Genomic DNA, 19741 nt, shown 5'->3' on the forward strand with positions numbered 1-19741 from the left:
CATCGCTTATACAAAATCCAGAGACAAAAGCCTGAGCACGCGCCTCAGACTCGCTCATTCTACATATCCTGAAGAGTTCTTCAGATTAGAACCTACACGGCACTCGAAGGCACCAAAATATATAGTGTAACCTGGGCACTAATGCACTGCCTGACAACCTGAGCCCGGAACTCGTGACCAACACCCAACAGCTGACCGCACACTGAGCACATCAGACCCGCATGGCCTTAGGTCATCATCTCTTCCCTACCTCATTTTTCAGGCTTAAGGACCGAGACCTTATCTCCAATCACTGCCCACGTGTCACTGTAATGCAGAAATAAGAACACTTCCTTACCCATGGCAAGAAACCTTGTGGTTGGCATGTTGCCCAACGTTCAGTGTAGGAGAAACCAGCATTCACCACGAGGCCCCACCCATTCTTGAGTGCGACGAGGGCATAAAGACGCACTGTGACACTCAGCGTGAGTCCTGTCCTGTAGTACGTCCTCTCAATGGCTGGACCATTAGATGTCATAATGGTCTTGACATGTCCCTAGGCCACAATTTTAACCATATTTCTCGTTGTCCAGTCGCCCCTCCCCAGGGCTCTACTCTGGAATCCCTCATTTGGTGGGACACCTGATGTTGAAAAACAAAACAAATCAACAACAACAGAACAACGGACTTCTTCCATCCCACAGAATGACCCCCAACACTTTGGACGGGGCCAAACCCCCAGAGAGTAAGACTCGTCCATTTCCCATGATGTCACCCGGAAATTTCGCGACCATGGTGACACGATATCCACAGAAATTGACTTGAGCAATTGCCTCACACTCGCCCTTTTTTCATATCCCGAAGAGTTCTCCTCATGGTCTGTAGATCAGTCCTGCCATACCTATGACCCGAAACATAAGCCGAGTTTGTGTTTTCAAACAACTGTCCAAACAGCCCTGGCCTACACACCCTACAGGCTCAGGCCCCTGGAGCCAAACCTGACGACTGTGCTTGCCCTCTCTAAGGGAATTGTATGTGCCCACTCCAATGGCCACAACCCTACTAAGAGGATAAACCTCCAAAGTCCCTGAGGCCATCCCAATATTTGTGGTTTCCCAGGACAAACAGGGGCAATTGGGCCCATCTGAGCACCTATCGGGACTCAGACCCATAGACTGATGTCCCCAGAGGTAAAAAGGAACGAACAGGCCCATAGGCACTTATCGGATCCATTGCTTTGGTTTCCAGGCATCTCTCATTAGAGATCCTTAGAACCCTTAGAACCCTGCTCTTGCATCGTTCCTTATTGGACATCCTTGAGCCATCCAGCAGGCCTCGACTGTCCCACAGGAGTCCTTGTGCATGGACCACCTCACAACTCATATCATGGAAAGCTTCCAAGGTCAAATGATGCCCCCAATCTTCATGAATGCGGATCATGTAAAGAAACTCCAACCTGAGCCAACGGCTGATCTTCGCCTTGACCTCAGATGCACGAGATCTTGATTCAGCTCTTCAGAGTGTACCTTCTGTGTGCCTTCACCCCAAAACCTAAGCATAGCTAGTGTTCTCAGACTTCCGTACTCACTCTCCTGGACCACACGCCCTCCATTTTGGGATTTCCGATGACACAGTGATGCACTCTGCCTGCCCTCTAGAATAAATACGTTGCCCTATGGGTCTCCCCAGAAACCTCAAATGAGGATAAACCTGCATGCCACTCAACTGTACACCAATTATATAGTCTAGCCTGTGCACTAATGCCCTGTCTGCCACAACCTGAGGCCTGAATTCCCAACCGACACCCAGACAGTTTGCCGTACACTGAGAACATCTGAACTGCCATGACCTTAGGTTGCCATCTCTTTCCATCCTGGTTTTCAGTCTACAGAAACCTAGACCTTATCTCTACTCATTTCCCATGGGTGAACGTGATGCAGAAATCATAACTCCTCCTTCCCTCTCGCCAGAATCTTGTGGTTGGCATCTTATCCAAAGTTCAGTGTAGGACCCCTGTAGGGCCTACAGGAGTAGTAGTAGGGCCCCTGAGGGTAGTGTAGGGTCCCTGAGGCCCTGCCCATGCTCAAAAAAAAAAAAAAAAAGGCTCTGCTCTGGAATCCCTCTTTGGCGGGACATTTGAGGTAAGTAAACACAGAAAGGATTCCTCCCACCCACAGAATGACCCCAATCACTTGGGATCAGGCCATCCCCAGATAGAAAGACTTTTCCATGGCCCATGAGGCCAGCCCGACATTCCACGGCCACGATTGACACAAAATCCAGATACATAAGCCTCACCCTTAGGTCATAGCCCAAAAAATTCTCCTCATAGTCTGTAGATCGGGCCTGCCATATCTACGTCCACAAACCTAAGCCGAGTTTGTGTTTTCAGACTTCTATCCTGACATCCCTGTCCCACACACCCTCCAGGCTGAGGCCCCTGGAGCCACACCTCAGGACTGTGCCTGCCCTCTCCAAGGAAATTCTTCCCATTCCATTGGCCACAACCCTACAGATTAGGAGAAACTTCCAAAGTCCCAGAGGCCATTCCAATAGTGTAGGCCGCCCAGTACAAAGAGGGGTGATCTGTCACAAGCTGCGCAACGACCTCAACACACCCGTAGACAGATATCGCAAGAGAAAGGTATTAAACTGGACAGGCCCCTAGAACGTAATTGGTTCCATTGCTTTTGTTTCTAAGCATCTCTCCTCAGAGGCCTGTTTTCCAATACCAGCATATGGGGGATTCCAGAGATACCAATCAGAACAAATCTTGTCTCCACATGGGAAACTTATCCTTTGGAGCTCTGTAAAAACCTCCAGTTAGGAGAAACCTTCAGGTAACCGGAGCCACCGCCCTATTCCAAGGTCTCCATGGACACAAACCCGCATTATGACCATTCGGCAGGAGAGTACAATTCAACTCAGCCCCGTTGATTACTCCCCCAGAGCCAGAATGTCAAACCTGCCTTGTCGCTAGGAGACAACTGGAATGCAAAGCAAACTCTCTAGGCATCCATCGTTGGAATCCTGCTCTGGCGCCGTTCCATATGTGATGTCCTGGGAGCCTTCCAACAGGTCTTGACTGTCCCGCAGAAGGAATCCTTGCAGATTGGAGCATCTCACAACTCCTATCGTGGGAAAACCTACATGGCCTCATGAGATGCTCCCCTTTATAAAGGGGCCATCATGGACAGAAACTCCAACCTGAGCCAACTACTAATCCATTGCTTTGGTTACTATGTATCTCTCCTCAGTGGCCTTATTTCCAATATCAGAATATGGGGGTTTCCTAAGGAAACAATCAGAACAGATCTCATCTCCACATGAGAAACTTGCTCTTTGGAGCTGTGTCAGGTTAGGAGGATCCTTCAGGGCGCTGGCACCATGGCCCAATTCCAAGGTCTCCAAGGACACAAACTTACATTATGATCCATCCTCAGGAGAGTCCATTTCAAATCAGCCCCCTCGGCTGCTCACCCAGAGCCAGCAGATCAAACCTGCCTTGTCACTAGGAGACAGTTGGAATGCGAGGTGGGCTGCCCAGGCATCCATCCTTAGAACCCTGCTCTGGAGAATTTCTTTATGGGACGTCTTGAATCCAACCATCCTGTCTTGACTGTCTCGCAGAATGAATCCTTGTGGTTTGAAGCATCATACAATCCCACTGTGAGAAAACCTCCATTTCCTCATGATGCCCCACACCTTCATAAATGGGCCATCATGGACAGAAACTCCATCCTAAGCCAAAGTCTGATCCGCGCCCTGAATTCAGAAGCACGAGATCTCGATTCAGCACTTGAGAGTGTGCCTGCAGTACCCTCGCCCCGAAACCTAAGCCTAACTTGTGTTCTCAGACTTCCGTCTTCACAATCCTGGCCACACCCCTCCAGTTTGGCAATTCTGGAGACACAATGCAGCACTCTGCCTGCCCTCCAGAAGAAAAATGTTGCCCTATAGCGCTAACCAGAAACGCCAAATGAGTAACAACCTGCATGCCACTCGACCATACCCCAATTATACAATCTAGCCTGTGCACTAAAGCCCTGTCTGACACAGCCAGAGGGCAGACCTCCAGTCCAACACCCAGACAGCTGGCCGTACACTGAGCAAATCAAACCCACAATGGCTTTCGGCCATCATCTCTACCCAACCTCAGTTTTCACCTTCAGAACCTAGACCTTATCTCCACTCACTACTCAGGAGTGAACGGGATACAAGAATCAGAACTTTCTCCTTCGCCATGGCAAGAAACTTTGTGGTTGGCATGTGGTCCAACGTTCATTGTAGGAGAAAGCAGCATGGACTATGAGGCCCCACCTCTCCCTGAGGGCTACAATTTGCACAAACACACATTGTGACCCTCAGCGTGAGCCCTATCTTCATGTAAAGCCTCTTAGTGACTGGAACAACAGTCCACATATGGGGCTTGCCAAGCCCCTAGTCCCCCAATCTCAACCAGAGATACAGATGTCTAGTCACCCCTACTCAGGGCTGTGCTCTGGAATCCCTCTTTGGTGGGACACCTGAGTAAAAAAAAAAAAAACATACAGAAAGGACTCTTCCCATCCACAGAATGATCCCAAACCACTTGGGATCAGGCCAAATCACCACAGAAAAACTTGTCCATGACCCTTGAGGACACCCCGACATTCCACGGCCACCGTAGGCACAAAATCCAGAGACAAAAGCCTGAGCAAACGCCACATACTCGCCCTTTGTTCATAGCCCGGAAAATTCTCACGGTCTGTAGATCGAGCCTTCATACATACATCCCCAAACCTAAGCTGAGTTTGTGTATTCAGACTTCTGTCCCCACAGTCCTGGCCCACACCATTCAAGCTGGGGCCCCTGGAGGCACACCTGAGGACTGTGGCTTCCCTCTCCAGAGGAATTCTGCCATTTCCCATTGGCCACAACCCTATAGATTAGGAGAAACCTCCAAACTCCCCGAGGCCATCCCAATAGTTTTGGCTGCCCAGGACAAACAGTTATGATCTTTCACAAGTTAGGAAACTAACTCCATCAGACCCAGAGACAGATATCCCCATAGAATGAGATTGAACTGGACAGGCACTTGGCCCTAATCAGATCCATTGCTTTTGTTTCCAGGCATCTCTCCTCAGAGGCCTGGTTACCAATACCAGCATATCGGGGATTATAGAGTTACTCATAGAAAAATCTCGTCTCCTCATAGGAAATGTACTCTTTGGAGCTCTATAAAAACCTCTGTTTAGGAGAATCTTTCAGGGCCCCGGATCAAGCGCCCCATTCCAAGGTCTCCATGGACTTAAACCCACATTATGATCTATCCTCGGTAGAGTCCATGTCAACTCATCCCCCTTGGTTTCTCCCCCAGGGCCTGCAGATCAAACCTGCCTTGTTGCTAGGAGACAACTAGAATGGGAGGCGGGCTGACCAGGCATCCATCCTTAGAACCCTGCTCTGAATAACTTCCTTATGGGATGTCCTGGAGCCATCCAGCAGGTCTCTACTGTCCCACGGAAGGAATCATTGCGGTTTGGAGCATCTCACAATTCCCATCGTGGGAAAACCTCCATGGCCTCGTGACACCCTCCCCTTCATGAAGGGGCCGTCATGGACAGAAACTCCAACCTGAGCCAACGTCTGATCCTAGCTCTGTCTTCAGGTACACGCGATCTCGAATCATCTCTGCAGAGGGTTCCTGCCGTCCCCTCACCCCGAAATCTAAGTCTGGCTTGTGTTCTCAGAATTTTTTTCCTCACACTCCTGGCCCACAAGCCTTCCAGTTTGGGAATTCTGGAGCCACTATGTGGCACTGTGTCTTCCTTCCAGAAGAAAAACGTTGCCCTCTGGGGCTACCCAGTAACCACAAATGAGTACCAACCTGCACGAAACTCGACTGCACCCCAATGATACAGTCTAGCCTGGGCACTAATTCCCTGTCTGCCACAGCCTGAGCCTGCACCTCCCAACCCGCACTCAACAACTGGCCGAACACTGAGCACATCAGTCACACCATGGCCTTAGGTCTTCATCTCTTCCAAACCTCAGTTTTCAGGCTTCAGAACCTAGACCTTAAATCCAATCACAGTCCAGGAGTGAAAGTGTTGCAGAAATTAGAACTCCTTCTTCCCCATGGCCAGAAAACTTGTGGTTGCCATATTGTGCAACGTTCAGTGTAGGAGAAACCAGCATGGTACATTAGGCCACGCCCTGACTTGAGGGGCTCCTTGGGCACAAAAACACATTGTGAAACTCAATGTGAGCCCTATGCTCAAGGAAGGCTTCTCAGTGTCTGGACCAAGAGCCCACATATGGGGCTCGCCATGTTCTTAGGTCCCAATGTTAACCAGAGTTCTGGTTGTCCAGTCGCCCCTCCCCAGGACTCTGCTGTGGAATCCCTCTTTTGGTGGTCCACCTGAGGTAAAAAAAAAAAAAAAAAAAAAAAAAACAGAACGGCCTACTCCCTTCCCACAGAATGACTCCAAACTCTTGGGATTGGGTCAAATCCCCATAAAGGGAGCCTCATCGATGGCCCATAAGGTCCCCCGGACATTCCATGGCAATCGGTGACACATATCCAGAAAAAAATAAGCATGAGCAAGCACCTCACTTTCGCCCTTTGTTCATATCCCGAAGAGTTCTCCTCACGGTCTATGTATCGGGCCGGCCATACCTACAGACCCAATCCTAAGTGGAGTTTGTGTTTTTAGACTTTTGTCCAAATAGCCCTGGACCACACACGCTCCACACTTGGGTCCCTGGAGCCACACCTCAGGACTGTGCTTCCCTTTCAAGAGAATTCTTCCCATTCCATTGGCCACAACCTTGCAAATTAGGAAAAACCTCCAAAGTTACCGAGGCCATCCCAATAGTGTAGGCCGCCCAGGACAAACAGGTGTGATCTCAAACCAGCTGAGCAACTACCTCCACTCAGACAAAAGATGTCCCCAGAGAAGAATATTGAACCGGACAAGCCCCTAGGCCCTAATCAGATCCATTGCTTTGGTTTCCAGGCATCTCTCCTCAGAGGCCTCATTTCCAATACCAGCAAATGGTGGTTTCCTGAGGCACCAATAAGAACAAATCTCGTCTCCCCATGGAAAACTTGCTCATTGGAGCTTTGTTATCACCTCTGGTTAGGAGAATCCTTCAGGGCGCTGGTGCCACTGCCCCATACCAAGGTCTCAATGGACTCAAACCAACATTAAGACCATCCTCAGGAAAGTCCATTTCAACTCATTTAAGACCATCCTCAGGAAAGTCCATTCCCACTCAGCCCCCTCTGATGCTACCCCAAGCCAGCAGATCAAACGTTTCTTGTTGCTAGGAGACAGTTGGAATTGAGGCTGTCTGCCCAGGCATCCATACTTAGAACCCTGTTCTGGAAAAATACCTTAGGAGACGTCCTGGAGCCATCCAACAAATCTTAATTGTCCCACAGAAGGAATCCTTGCGGTTTGGAGCATCTCACAACTCTAATAGTGGGAAAACCCCCATGGCCTCATAATGCCCCCCCCCTTCATGAAGGGGCCAACATGGACAGAAACTCCAACCTGAGCCAAAGTCTGATCCTCGACCTGACTTCAGACTCATGAGATCTCAATTCAGCTCTGCAGAGTGAGCCTGCCATGTCCATTCCCCGAAACCTAAGCCTAGTTTGTGTTCTCAGACTTCCGTCCTCACTCTCCTGGCCCACAAGCCCTCCAGTTTGGGAATTCCGAAGCCACAATGCAGCACTCTGCCTGCCCTCCAGAAGAAAAACTTTGCCCTATGCTGCTAATAAGAAACCCCAAATGATTATCTAATGCATGCCACTCGACTGTAAAGCAATATACAGCCTACCCTGAATACGAATGCCCTGTCTGGCACAGCCTGAGACAAGACATCCCAAACGACACCTAGACAGCTGGCTCCAACCTGGACACAAGGGACCCGCTATGGCTGTAGTTCGTCATCTCTTCCCAACCTCGGTTTTCAGGCTTCAGAACCTAAACCTTATCTCCAATCACTGACCAGGGGTGAACGTGATGCAGAAATTAGAATTCCTCCTTCCCCATGGCCAGAAACCTTGTGGTTGGCATGTTGTCCAACGTTCAATGTGGGAAAACCTGCATTGTCGGAAAGGCCCTGCCAGTGCTTGAGGGCCGCCTAGGGCACAGACATGCATTGTGACCTGTAGCGTGAGTCCCGTATTAAAGTAACGCCTCTCAGTGGCTGGACCAAGATCCTGCATATGGGGCTTGTCATATCCATAGGCCCCCAGGCTTAACCAGAGAGTGAGTATTCCAGTTGTCAGTACCCACTGCTATGCTCCAGAATCCCTCTACTGGGGGGACACATGAAGCAGAAAACAGGACTCTTCCTTTCCCACAGAATGACCCCAAACTCTTGGGGGCTGGACAAACTACCAGAGAGGGAGACTTCTACAACCCATGAGGCGACTCCTACATTAAACGGCCATTGTGGACAAAATATCCAGAGACAAAAGACTGAGCGACTGCCTCCCTCTCACCCTTCTTTCATATCCAGAGGAGCTCCCCTCACGGACTGTAGATCAGGCCTGCCATAACCTCGGCCCCAAACCTGAGCTGAGTTTGGGTTTTTGGATGTCTGTCTGCACAGCCGTGGCCCACACCGCCTCCAGGCTGGGGTCTCTGGAGCCACACCACAGAACTGTGCCTGCTCTCTCCTAAGAAAAACTGCCCATTCCATTGGCCACAACTCTACAAAATAGTAGAAACCTCAAGGTCCCCAAGGACATCCCACTACCGCAAGCCGCACTGGACAAACAGGGGCATTATGACACCAGCTGAGCAACTACTACCTCCATGCAGACACACAGACTAATATCCTCAGAGACAGAAGATTGAACCAGACAGGCCCCTAGGCCCTATTATGAACTCTGGCTTTGGTGTCCAGGTATCACTCCTCAGAGGCCTGGGTTTGAAGACCAGCATATGGGGCTATCATGAGGCACCAGACAGAACACCTCTCATCTCCGCATGGAAAGCTTCCTTGTTGGAGTTGTGTCAAACCCTTCGGGTTGGAGAATCCTGCAGAGTCCCTTAGCTACTGCCACATTCCAAGGTCTCCATGGCCACCAACCCACATTATGACTCATCCTCAGGAAAGTCCATTTAAACTCAGGCTTCTGGGTAGCTCACCCAAGAGCCCGCAGATTGAGCGTGCCTTGTCTCGACCAGGCAATGGGAAGGTGAGTTGGCGTTTCTCGGCATCCATGCTTAGGCCCCTGCTCTCGAGTCTTTCTGTATGGGGCATCCTGGAACCATCCAATAGTACTCGACTGTCCTGAAGAAGGAAACTTTGAAGTTTGGAGCAGCTCACAACTCCCAGCGTAGGGAAACCTCCCGGGCCTCATGACGCCCCCACCCCCTTCAGGACGGGGCCGTCATGGACACAAACTCCAGCTTGAGGCAACATCTGATCCTCCCCCTGACCTCAGATGCAGGAGATCTCGATTCAGCCTCTGCACAGTGGGCCCAAACCTCGTGCTACCTTGTGTTTTCAGACTTCCTTCCTCACACTCCTGGCAAACATGTCCTCAAGACTTGGAATTCTGGAACCAAAATGCAGCCCTATGCTGGCCCTCCAGAAGAAAAACGTTGCTCTATGGGGATCTCCATAAACCCCAAATGAGGATCAACCTGCTCGGTTCTCGACCTCACCCCAATTGGATTGTTCGGGTTGTCCATTCATCCCTCCCCAGAGCTCTGCTTTGGAATCCCTCTTTTGGTGGGACACCTGAGGTAACAAAACTAAAAGGACTCCTCCCATCCTTCAGATTGACCCCAAACAATTGGGATTGGATCAAATTCACAGAGAGGAAGTCTCGTCCATGGCCCATGAGGCCTCCCCGAGATTCCACAGCCATCGTTGACAACAAATCCAGAGACAAAAGTCTGAGCAAGCGCCTCACACTCCCTCTTTTGTCGTATCCCGAAGAGTTCTCCTCACGGTCTGTAGATCGGGCCTGCCATACCTACTTCCCAAACCTAAGCCGAGTTTGTGTTTTCAGACTTCTGTCCCCACACATTCCTAGCCCACAGACCCTTCAGGCTGGGGCCCCTGGAGCCACACATCAGGACTGTGCCTGTCCATACCACGGGAATTCTGCCCATTCCATTGTCCACAATCGTACAAATTAGGAAAAACCTCCAGAGTCCCCAAGGGCATCCCAATAATGTAGGCCGCCCAGGACAAACAAGGGTCATCTGAAACCAGCTGAGCATGTACCTCTACTCAGCGTAGATGGATGTCCCCAGAGAAGAAGATTGAATCAGACAGGCCCCTAGGCCTGAATCAGATTCATTGCTTTCGGTTACAGGTATCTCTCCTCAGAGGCCTGGTTTCCAATATTAGCATATGGGGATTTCATGAGGCAGCAATCAGAGCAAATCTCTTCTCCACATGGGAAAATTATCCTTTGAAGATGTCTCAAAACCTCCAGTTAGGAGAATCCTTCAGGGCCTGTGTGCCACTGCCCCATTACAAGGTCTCCATGGACAGAAATCCACATTAGAACCCATCCGCAGGAAATTCCATTTCAACTCAGCTCCCTTGGTTGCTCCCCCAGAGCGAGCACACTGAACCTGTCTTGACTAGGAGACATTGGAATGCGAGGCGGGCTGCCCAACCATCCATGCTTAGAGCTCTGCTCTGGCGCCGTTCCGTATGGGATGTCCTGGAGCCATCCAACAGGTCTCAAATGTCCAGTAGAAGGAATCCTTGAGTTTTGGAGCATCTCACAACTCCCAACCTGGGAAAATCTAGATGGCTTAGCGATGCCCCCCACCCCCATTTATGAAGGGGAAATCATGGACAGGAACTCCAACCTAAGACAACGTCTGATCTTCACCCTGAATTCAGATGCACGAGATCTCGATGCAGCTCTGCAGAGTGTGCTTTCCTTGTCCTCGCCCTGAAACCTATGACTAGCTTGTGTTCTCAGATTTCCGTCCTCACACTCCTGGCCCCCAAGCCCTCACATTTGGAAATTCGGGACACAAAATGAAGCATTATGCCTGCCTTCCAGAAGAAAAATTTTGACCTATGGAGTTTCTCACATAACCCAAATGAGGATAGACATACACGGCACTCGAATGTACCCAAATTAGATAGTCTAACCTGGCCACTAATACACTGTCTGATACAGAGTGAGCCCGGACCTCCTGACCAAAACCGAGACAGCTGACCGCACACTGAGAACATCACACACGCCATGGTCTTAGCTCATTATCTCTTCCCAACCTAACTTTTTGGCTTCAGAACTTAGACTTTAACTCCAAGCCCTGAAAAGGATTGAATGTGATGCAGAAATCAAACTCCTCCTTACCCAAGGCAAGAAGCCTTGTGGTTAGAAAGTTGTCAAACGATCAGTGTAGGAGAAACCAGCATTAACCCTGAGGCTCCGCCCATTCTTGAGTGCGAAGAGGGCATAAACACGCATTGTGACACTCAGCGTGAGTCCTGTCCTCTAGTACGTCCTCTCAGTGGCTGGACCATTAGATGTCATAATGGGCTTGACATGTCCCTATTCCCCAATTTTAACCAGATTTCTGGTTGTCCAGTCGCCCCTTCCCAGGGCTTTACTCTGGAATCCCTCATTTGGTGGGACACCTGAGGTTAAAAAACAAAACAAAACACAAAACAACAACAACAAAACAAAAAAAAAAACGGACTTCTTCCATCCCACAGAATGACCTCAAACTCTTTGGACAAGGCCAAAACCCAGAGAATAAGACTCATCCATTTCCCATGAAGTCACCTGGAAATTTCACGACCATGAGTGACACGATATCCAGAGACAAAAACTTGAGCAAGATCCTCACACTCGCCCTTTTTTTCATATCCTGAAGAGTTCGCCTCAAGTTCTGTAGATCAGTCCTGCCATACCTATGACTCGAAACATAAGACGAGTTTGTGTTTTCAGACAACTGTCCAAAGAACCCTGGCCTAAACACCCTACAGGTTCAGGTCCCTGGAGCCAACCTGAGGACTCTACTTGCCCTCTCCAAGGGAATTCTGTGTGCCCATTCCAATGGCCACAACTCTACTAATAGGATAAACCTCCAAAGTCCCTGAGGCCATCCCAATAGTGGTGGCTTCCCAGGGCAAACAGTAGTAATCTGAGCCTATCTGAAAACCTACCTGCACTCAGACCCGTAGACTGATATCCCCAGAGGTAATAAGGAAGGAACAGGCCCCTAGGCCCCTATCGGATACATTGCTTTGGTTTCCAGGCATCTCTCCTCAGAGGCCTGGATTTCAATAACAGCATATGGCTGTTTCTTGACTCACCCATCAGAACAAATTTCATCTACACATGGGAAACTTGCACGTGGGAGCTGTGTCAAAGCCTCTGTTTAGGAGAACCCTTCAGGGCCCCAGTGCCACCGCTTCATTCCAAGGTCTCCATAGACACAAAAACACATTAGGACCCATCCACAGGAGAGTCCATTTCAACTGAGCGTATTCGGTTCCTCCGCGAGATCTAGCAGATCTAACTTGACTTGTTTCTAGGAGACAATTGGAATATGAGGGGGGCCTACCCCGCCATCCATCCTTAAAACCTTGCTCAGAATCGTTGGCCTGGAGCCAACCAACAGGTCTCATTTGTCCTGCAGAAGAATCTTTGCAATTGGGAGCTTCTCAGAACTCCCATCGTGAGAGAACCCTCATGGCCTCATCATCCCCCCCCTTCATAAAGGGGCCATCAGGGACATAAGGTCCAACCTGCGCGATCGTCTGATCCTCACCCTGACTTCAGATGCACGAGATCTCGGTTCAGGTCTGTGGATTGTGCCTGCCATTTCCTCTCCCAGAAACCTAAGCCTAGCTTGTGTCCTCAGACTTTTGTCCACAGACTACTGGCTCACAAGCCCTCCAGTTTGGCAATCCAGAACTACAATGCAGCACTCTACCTGCCCTGCAGAAGAAATACATTGCCATCTGGGGCTACCTAGAAACCCCAAATGAAGATCAACCTGCACGACACTTGGATATACCCAAAATGTATAGGATGACCTGGGCAATAATGCCCTCTCTGACAGAGCCTGAGCCTGGACATCCTAGGACCACCCAGACAGCTGGCTATAAACTGAGAACATCAGACCCCCCATGGCCTTAGGTCGTTATCCCTTCCCAAACTCAGTTTTCAGGCTTCAGTACCTAGACCTTATCTCCAATCACGGCCCGGGATTGAAAATGATGCAGAAATCAGAACTCCTTCCCAATGGGGGACGAAAACTTGTGGTTGGCTTGTTGTCCAAGGTTCAGTGTACATGAAACCAGTGTGTTTCTTGAGCCCCGCCATTGCTCGCGGGCCAGATAGGTAGCAAACACACATTGTGACCCTCAGCCTTAGCCCAGTCCTCAGGTAAGGCCTCTCAGTGGCTGGAGGAAGAGACAGCATATTGGGCTTGCCATGCCCCTAGGCCCCAATTTTTAACCGTAGTTCGTGTTGTCCCTTCACTCTTCCCCAGGGCCCTGCTTTGGAATTCCTCTTTTGGTGGGACACCTGAGGTAACAAACCTGAAAGGAGTCCTCCCATCCCACAGATTGACGAAAAACAATTGGGAATGGGCCAAATCCACAGAGAGCAATATTCGTCCATGGCCCATGAGGCCTCCTCGATATTCCACGGCCATCGCTGATACAAAATCCAGAGACAAAAGCCTAAGCAAGCCCCTCAGACTCGCACTATCTTCATATCCTGAGGATGTCTTTTCATGGTTTGTAGATCACGCCTGCCATACCTACGTCCCCAAACATAAGCTGAGTTTGTGTTTTCAGACTTCTGTCCTCAAAGACCTGGGCCACACACCCTCCAGGCTGGGGACCCTGGAGCCACACATTAGGACTGTGCCTACCCAATCCATGGGAATTCTGCCCATTCCATTGTCCAAAATCGTACAAATTAGGAGAACCCTCCAAAGTCTCTGAGGCCATCCCAATAGTATAGGTCGCCCGGGACAAAAAAGGGCAGTCTGACACCAGCTGAACATCTAACTCCACTCATATCCTAGAAGGATGTCCCCAGAGAAGAAGATTGAACCAGACAGGACCATAGGCCAAAATCGGATCCATTGCTTTGTTTTACAGGCATGTCTCCTCAAAACCCTGGATTCCAATACCAGCATTGGGGTTTTCCTGAGCCACCCATCAGAACAAACCTCGTCTCCACAAGGAAACTTGTGCATGGGAGCTATGTCAAAAGATTAGGAGAATACTTCAGGGTCCCGGTTCCACCGCCCCATTCCAAGGTCCTCATGGACACAGACACACATTAGACCCATCCTTAGGAAAGTCCATTTCAACTCAGCCACCACAGTTGCTCTCGCAGAGCCATCAGATCTAAACTGTCTTGTCGCTAGGAGACAACTGGAATGTGAGGCGGGCTTCCCAGGCATCCATCCTCGAACGTTGGTCTGGACTCATCCATATGGGATGTCCTGGAGCTGTCCAACAGGTCTCAATTGTCCCGCAGAAGGAATCCTAGGAGGGGGCATCCCACCACTCCCAACGGGGGAAAACCTCCACTCTCTCGAGAATCTGGTCCCTTCATGAAGGGGCCGTCATGAACAGAAAATCCAAGCTGAGCCAACGTCTGATCATCGCTCTGACTTCAGATGCATGAGATATTGCTTCAGATCTTCAGGGGGTACATGCCGTGCCCTCGCCCTGAAACCCAAGTCTAGCTTGTGTTCTCAGACTTCCATCCTCACACTCCTGGCCCCGAAGTCACAAGTTTAGCAATTCTGGACCATCATTGCAGCACTCTGCGTGCCATCTAGAAAAAATATATTGCCTAATGAGCTGCGCGGGCACATTAAATGACAATAAACCTACACGGCACTCGAATGTACCCAAATTATATAGTCAAAACCGGGGCAGTAATGCACTGTCTGACACAAACTGAGCCGGGACCTCCTGAGCAACACCCAGACAACTGACCGCACAAAATTCCTGAGGCCCATTCCAATGGCCACAACCCTACTACGAGGATAAACCTCCAAAATTCCTGAGGCCTTCCCAATAGTTGTGGCTTCCCAGGACAAACAGGGGCAATCTGAGCCCATCTGAACACCAACCTGCACTCAGACCCGTAGACTGATATCCCCAGAGGTAATAAGGAAGGAAGAGGCCCCTAGGCACCTATCGGATACATTGCTTTGGTTTCCAGGCATCTCTCCTCAGAGGCCTGGATTTCAATAACAGCATATGGCTGTTTCTTGACTCACCCATCAGAACAAATCTCATCTACACATGGGAAACTTGCACGATGGAGCTGTGTGAAAGCCTCTCTTTAGGAGAACCCTTCAGGGCCCCAGTGCCACCGCTTCATTCCAAGGTCTCCATAGACACAGAATCATATTAGGACACATCCACGGGAGAGTCCATTTCAACTAAGTTTCTTTGGTTGCTCCGCAGATCCAGCAGATCTAACCTGTCTTGTTTCATGGAGAAAATGGGAATGGGATGTGGGCTACCCAACCATCCATCCTTAGAACCCTGCTCGGAATCATTGTGTCCTGGAGCCAACCAACAGATCTCAGTTCTCCTGCAGAAGAATCTTTGCAGTTGGAGGCTTCTTACAACTCCCATCATGGGAAAACCCCCATGGCCTCGTGATCCACCTCCCCTTCAAGAAGGGGCCATCAGGTACAGAATGTCCAACCTGAGCGATCGTCTGATCCTCGCCCTGACTTCAGATGCACGAGATCTCGATTCAGGTCTGTAGATTGTGCCTGCCATATCCTCACCCAGAAACCTAGGCCTAGCTTGGGTTCTCAGTTCTCCGTCCTCAGACTACTGGCCCACAAGCCCTCCAGTTTGGCAATCCTGAACTACAATGCAGCACTCGGCCTGCAATCCAGAAGTAAAACATTGCCCTCTGGGGCTACCCAGAAACCCCAAATGAAGATCAACCTGCACGCCATTCGGTTGTACCCCACATATATATAGGCTGACCTGGGCACTAATGCACTTTCTGACACAGCCTGAGCCTGGACCGCCTGGCCACACCCAGACAGCTGGCCGCACACTGAGCACATCGGACCCGCCATGGCCTTAGGTCATCATCTCTTCTCAACCTCGGTTTTCAGGCTTCAGAACCTAGAACTTATCCCCTATCACGGCCCGGGTTTGAAAATGATGCAGAAATAAGAACTCTTTCCCCATGGCAAGAAACCTTGTGGTTGGCATGTGTCCAAGGTTCATTGTACTTGAAACCAGTGTGGCCCATGAGGCCCCGCCCATGCTTGCGGGCCACATTGTTCACAAACACACATTGGGACCCTCAGTTTGAGCCCTGTCCTCAAGTAAATCCTCTCAGTGGCTGGACCATGAGCCCGCATATGGGGCCTGCCATGCCCCAAGTCACCCAATCTTAACCAGAGGTAGAGACATCTAGTCACCCCTACTCAGGGCTCTGCTCAGGAATCCCTCTTTGGTGGGACATTTGAATAAGTAAACACAGGAAGGATTCCTCCCACCCACAGAATGACCCCCAATCACTTGGGATCAGGCCATCCCCAGAGAGAAAGTATCGTCCATGGCCCATGAGGCGAGCCCGACATTCCAGGGCCACTATTGTCACAAAATCCAGAAACATAAGCCTCACCCTTAGGTCATAGCCCAAAAAATTATCCTCATAGTCTGTAGATCGGGCCTGCCATACCTACGTCCCCAAACCTAAGCCGAGTTTGTGTTTTCAGACTTCTTTCCTGACATCCCTGTCCCACACACCCTCCAGGCTGAGGCCCCTGGAGCCACACTTCAGGACTGTGCCTGCCCTCTCCAAGGAAATTCTTCCCATTCCATTGGCCACAACCCTACAGATTAGGAGAAACCTCCAAAGTCCCAGAGGCCATTCCAATAGTGTAGGCCGCCCAGTACAAAGAGAGGGGTGATCTGTCACAAGCTGAGCAACGACCTCAACTCACCCGTAGACAGATATCCCAAGAGAAAGGTATTAAACTGGTCAGGCCCCTAGAACGTAATTGGTTCCATTGCTTTTGTTTCTTAGCATCTCTCCTCAGAGGCCTGTTTTCCAATACCAGCATATGGGGAATTCCAGAGATACCAATTAGAACAAATCTTGTCTCCCACATGGGAAACTTATCCGTTGGAGCTCTGTAAAAAACCTCCAGTTAGGAGAAACCTTCAGGTAACCGGAGCCACCGCCCTATTCCAAGGTCTCCATGGAAACCAACCCGCATTATTTAAATTCGGCAGGAGAGTACATTTCAACTCAGCCCCGTTGATTACTCCCCCAGAGCCAGAGTATCAAAACTGCCTTGTTGCTAGGAGACAACTGGAATGCAAAGCAGACTCACTAGGCAACCATATTTGGAATCCTGCTCTGGCGCCGTTCCATATGGGATGTCCTGGGAGCCTTCCAACAGGTCTTGACTGTCCTGCAGAAGGAATCCTTGCAGATTGGAGCATCTCACAACTCCTATCGTGGGAAAACCTACATGGCCTCATGAGGTGCTCCCCTTTATAAAGGGGCCATCATGGACAGAAACTCCAACCTGAGCCAACTTCTGATCCATTGCTTTGGTTTCTATGTATCTCTCCTCAGAGGCCAGGTTTCCAGTATCACAATATGGGGGTTTCCTAAGGAAACAATCAGAACAGATCTCATCTCCACATGAGAAACTTGCTCTTTGGAGCTGTGTCATTACCTCAGGTTAGGAGGATCCTTCAGGGCGCTGGCACCATGGCCCAATTCCAAGGTCTCCAGGGACACAAACTTACACTATGATCCATCCTCAGGAGAGTTCATTTCAAATCAGCCCCCTCTGCTGCTCACCCAGAGCCAGCAGATCAAACCTGCCTTGTCACTAGGAGACAGTTGGAATGCGAAGTGGGCTGCCCAGGCATCCATCCTTAGAACCCTGCTCTGGAGAATTACTTTATGGGACGTCTTGAATCCAACCAACCTGTCTTGACTGTCTCGCAGAATGAATCCTTGTGGTTTGAAGCATCACACAATCCCACTCTGAGAAAACCTCCATTTCCTCATGATGCCCCCCACACCTTCATAAATGGGCCATCATGGACAGAAACTCCATCCTAAGCCAAAGTCTGATCCGCGCCCTGAATTCAGAAGCACGAGATCTCGATTCAGCACTTGAGAGTGTGCCTGCTGTGCCCTCGCCCCGAAACCTAAGCCTAACTTGTGTTCTCAGACTTCCGTCTTCACAATCCTGGCCACACCCCTCCAGTTTGGCAAATCTGGAGACACAATGCGGCACTCTGCCTGCCCTCCCGAAGAAAAATGTTGCCCTATAGGGCTAACCAGAAACGCCAAATGAGTAACAACCTGCATGCCACTCGACCATACCCCAATTTTACAATCTAGCCTGTGCACTAAAGCCCTGTCTGACACAGCCTGAAGGCAGACCTCCAGTCCAACACCCAGACAGCTGGCCGTACACTGAGCATATCAAACCCAAAATGGCTTTCGGCCATCATCTCTACCCAACCTCAGTTTTCATCTTCAGAACCTAGACCTTATCTCCACTCACTGCTCAGGAGTGAACGTGATACAAGAATCAGAACTTCTCCTTCGCCATGGCAAGAAACCTTGTGGTTGGCATGTGGTCCAACGTTCATTGTAGGAGAAAGCAGCATGGACTATGAGGCCCCACCTATCCCTGAGGGCTACAATTTGCACACAAACACACATTGTGACCCTCAGCGTAAGCCCTATCCTCATGTAAAGCCTCTTAGTGACTGGATCAACAGCCCACATATGGGGCTTGCCAAGCCCCTATTCCCCCAATCTCAACCAGAGTTAGAGATGTCTAGTCAACCATACTCAGGGCACTGCTCTGGAATCCCTCTTTGGTGGGACACCTGAGTTAAAATAAAAATACAGAAAGGACTCTTCCCATCCACAGAATGATCCCAACCACTTGGGATGAGGGCAAATCACCAGAGAAAGACTTGTCCATGGCCCTTGAGGACACCCCGTGATTCCACGGCCACCGTAGGCACAAAAACCAGAGACAAGAGCCTGAGCAAACGCCACATACTCGCCCTTTCTCTTCATAGCCCGGAAAATTCTCACGGTCTGTAGATCGAGCCTTCATACATACATCCCCATACCTAAGCTGAGTTTGTGTGTTTTCAGACTTCTGTCCCCACAGTCCTGGCCCACACACCATCCAAGCTGGGGCCCCTGGAGCCACACCTGAGGACTGTGGCTTCACTCTCCAGGGGAATTCTGCCATTTCCATTGGACACAACCCTATAGATTAGGAGAAACCTCCAAACTCCCCGAGGCCATCCCAATAGTGTTGGCTGCCCAGGACAAACAGGGATGATCTTTCACAAGTTAGGAAACTACCTCCACTCAGACCCAGAGACAGATATCCCCATAGAATAAGATTGAACTGGACAGGCACTTAGGCCCTAATCAGATCCATTGCTTTTGTTTCCAGGCATCTCTCCTCAGAGGCCTGGTTACCAATACCAGCATATGGGGGATTACTGAGGCACTCATAGAAAAATATCGTCTCCACATAGGAAATGTACTCTTTGGAGCTCTATAAAAACCTCTGTTTAGGAGAATCTTTCAGGGCCCCGGATCAAGCGCCCCATTCCAAGGTCTCCATGGACTTAAACCCACATTATGATCGATCCTCGGTAGAGTCCATGTCAACTCATCCCCCTTGGTTTCTCCCCCAGGGCCTGCAGATCAAACCTGCCTTGTTGCTAGGAGACAACTAGAATGGGAGGCAGG

This window comes from Mustela putorius, unplaced genomic scaffold (assembly GCF_011764305.1).
Source record: "Mustela putorius furo isolate JIRA1106 unplaced genomic scaffold, ASM1176430v1.1 tig00003957_pilon_pilon_pilon, whole genome shotgun sequence".
Lineage (NCBI taxonomy): Eukaryota > Metazoa > Chordata > Mammalia > Carnivora > Mustelidae > Mustela > Mustela putorius.